Here is a 2,869-nt window from a genome sequence, read left to right as displayed (position 1 = left end):
AGGCTGAGTCACCTACCTATGGACAAGAAATTTGTACCAGCCCCAGGGTACGACCCCTTACTGACCAGGGGGCATCCATTGTGACCTTTCCAGGGAGAGATGTGTTGTCAGCTGATTTTGCTGTTCCCTAGGTAGTCCAGAGGCTTTGCATATGGGAGCCAGTGCTGCTGTTCTGGAATCCTCCTGTCTCCCAGGTGCCCTGGCCGTGAGAAGGGGCTGCTGCTTCTGGGCCTAGTTTCCAGTGCATCATTTTCCAGAGCTGGTGAGGGTGACACCATTCACCGTCCCCTCCATGTCTGTCTCATCCTCAGCATAGCTCAGAATCAGGCTCTGCTGTCAGATTTTGATGTGGATTTAGTGATCTCCATAGCCATAGCTATTAGTCTGGGGGATGCCTTTCCCACTTATCTGAATCCTCTGGTCTGTCTGAATCCCAGAGGGGAATCGTCACATTGATTGTCTGGTACAGGCCCTGAGCTCTGGCTGTCCCACCCCAAGAATAGCCTGAGCTATAGAAATAAAGAGATCAGAGTGGATGTCTGTGCCGTCCCTCCAGAATACAAGGCTTTTCTGTACTCTGAATGTGATGAAAATTTCTCTTTTTCCTATAGTCTGGCCATCCTTGAATCCTACAGGCTTAGGGATCACCACTCATTTCTTCTGTTTGGCTCGTCCTACTCCCCTGCAGATCACACAGAGAGCTGTAATGATGGAGCCACGGCCGCCACATCTCCAACTTGTGGAACGCATCACAAAAGGGCCCCTAATGATGGTTTCCATGCCAGAGCCGCTGCAGTAGCAGCAATGCTGCACTTTGGTGCCAGGCTCATTCCCCTTGACATCATAGCACCCACAGTGTCCATGATGTTCACAGTGAACTCCTTGTTGACCCCCTTAGCCGCTTGATTGAATGTCAACTCCATGAAGTATTCCTGAGGCTGATCAAATACACCCTGAAAATCTCCAAACGAAGATGATGAGAACTCCCCAAAGATCTTCCTGAACCTCAGGGTCAGCAGCGGGGCCTCCTTTCCAGTAGCTCTGCCCAGAGCTGCTGGCCCCAGGATCAAAGCCAGAAGAGCTGTAGGCTTCACACTGCTTCCTCTTACATCATCACTCAAAACCTCATAGCTTCTGCCAGCTGAGAGAACTTCTCTTTAGCCTTGGGATCCTTCTTATTCGTGTCAGGGTGATATTTCTTGGCAAGTTGGTAATAGGCTTTCTTGATTTCTTTCTGGCTGGCATTTTGGGACATTCCTAATACCTGGTAATAATCTTTTTGGCCAAAGGGGTGCTCATGTGGATGAAGGCAGTACAAATTAAAAGGGTAACTTCTTGTTCCCCCATGCTCTGCCCCTCTCCTGCTGTGGATGGACGTGGAGATTCTTGGAGCAGACTTTCTTCCTCCCCCAAGTTATCATGTTTGCTAACCCCTTGGTCTCATCCTCTGCTGGGCTGCCACTGGTCTGAACTCTAGTTTTTCTATTTTTAGTAGACACGGGGTCTTTTGCTCAGGCTGGTCTGGAACTCCTGAGCTCAAAGGATCCTCCCACCTCAGTCTCCCAGAGTGCTAGGATTACGGGTGTGAGCCATGGCAACTGGCCAAAGAAGGATTATTAAGATATGAGGAGAGCTCTAGTGAGCTGTGGGATGACTTCAAGCAGCCCAATATACATGTAAATGGAATCTCTAAAAGAGATAAGAAAAAGATAGTACAGAAAAAACATTTGAAGTAATATGGCTGAAAATATTTCAGATTTGATGAAAACTGTAAACACAGAAAAAAAGAAATAGCAAGATGATAAATTTAAGCCTAATAATATCAGCAATAACATTAAATGCAATGTTCTCAATTCCCCAATTAAGAGGAAGAGATTATTTGTATGTATTTTTTTAAAAGTGAGATCCAAATACATCTTGTCTATAAAAAATTCATTTTAAACATAAAAACCCAAATGGGTAAAAGTTAAAGAATGAGAAAAGACATACCATGCTGATGTCCTTCAAATGAAAATTGAAGTGGCTATGTTTAATATCAGACAATGTGTATCGTAGAACATAGAAAAGGGCATCTCATAATGATAAAGGAATTGTTAAAAGGACGTAACAATTCAAAATGTTTATACCCTTAATTATATATCTGCAAAACACATAAAGCAAAACTGAAAGAATATCAAGGAGAAATAGAAAAAGTCTGCAATTATACTTAGAGATTTCAACTGCCTTCTCTCGACAATTGATAGAACAAGTGGACGGGAAATTGGTAAGGACAAAGAATTTTTTTTTTTGAGACATGTTCTTGTTCTGTTGCCAAGGCTGGAGTGCATGTGGTCGGCTCACTGCAACCTGGAATTACTGGACTCAAGCAATCCTCCCACCTCAGCCTCTTTGAGTAGCTGGGACTATGGATGTGTGCTAAGATGCCCAGCTATAGAATATTTGAAGAATGTTATAAACCCATTAGACCTAATTGACATTAAAGTAACTCCATCCAATAGCAGCAGAATATACACTCTTCAAGTATTAATATATGTGGAATAGTTATAGACTGCCCTAGTCTGTTCAGGTTTATACCATAAATTGAGTGGCTTATACACAACATAAATTTATTTCTCATAGTTCCGGAGGCTGGGAATTCCAAGACCAAGGTATAGACATATTCAGTGTCTGGTCATGACCAGGTCCTTGTCCAGAGATATCAGCTTCTCACTGTGTCCTCATATAGTGGAAGGTGCAAGAGTTTCTCTGGGTCTCTTTTATCAGGACATTAATCTCATTCAGGAGGAATCCACTGTCATCTAATCACTTCCTCAAATTCTCATCTTTTACAACCATTACCTTGGGGATAAATATTTCAGCAAGGAAATTT

General features: G+C 43.3%; 1 pseudogene; it reads right to left on the bottom strand.

Annotated features, from left to right (window-relative positions):
• Positions 1-246: 246 nt before the first annotated feature.
• On the bottom strand, positions 247-1,347 carry LOC100957849 (annotated as a pseudogene).
• Between the last annotated feature and the right edge of the window lie 1,522 nt (positions 1,348-2,869).

Source organism: Otolemur garnettii, unplaced genomic scaffold, assembly GCF_000181295.1.
Source record: "Otolemur garnettii isolate 467f Iridium unplaced genomic scaffold, OtoGar3 scaffold00048, whole genome shotgun sequence".
NCBI classification, from domain to species: Eukaryota; Metazoa; Chordata; class Mammalia; order Primates; family Galagidae; genus Otolemur; species Otolemur garnettii.
Note: the sequence above shows the minus strand (reverse complement) of the source record. Positions and strands in the feature narration are given on the sequence as shown.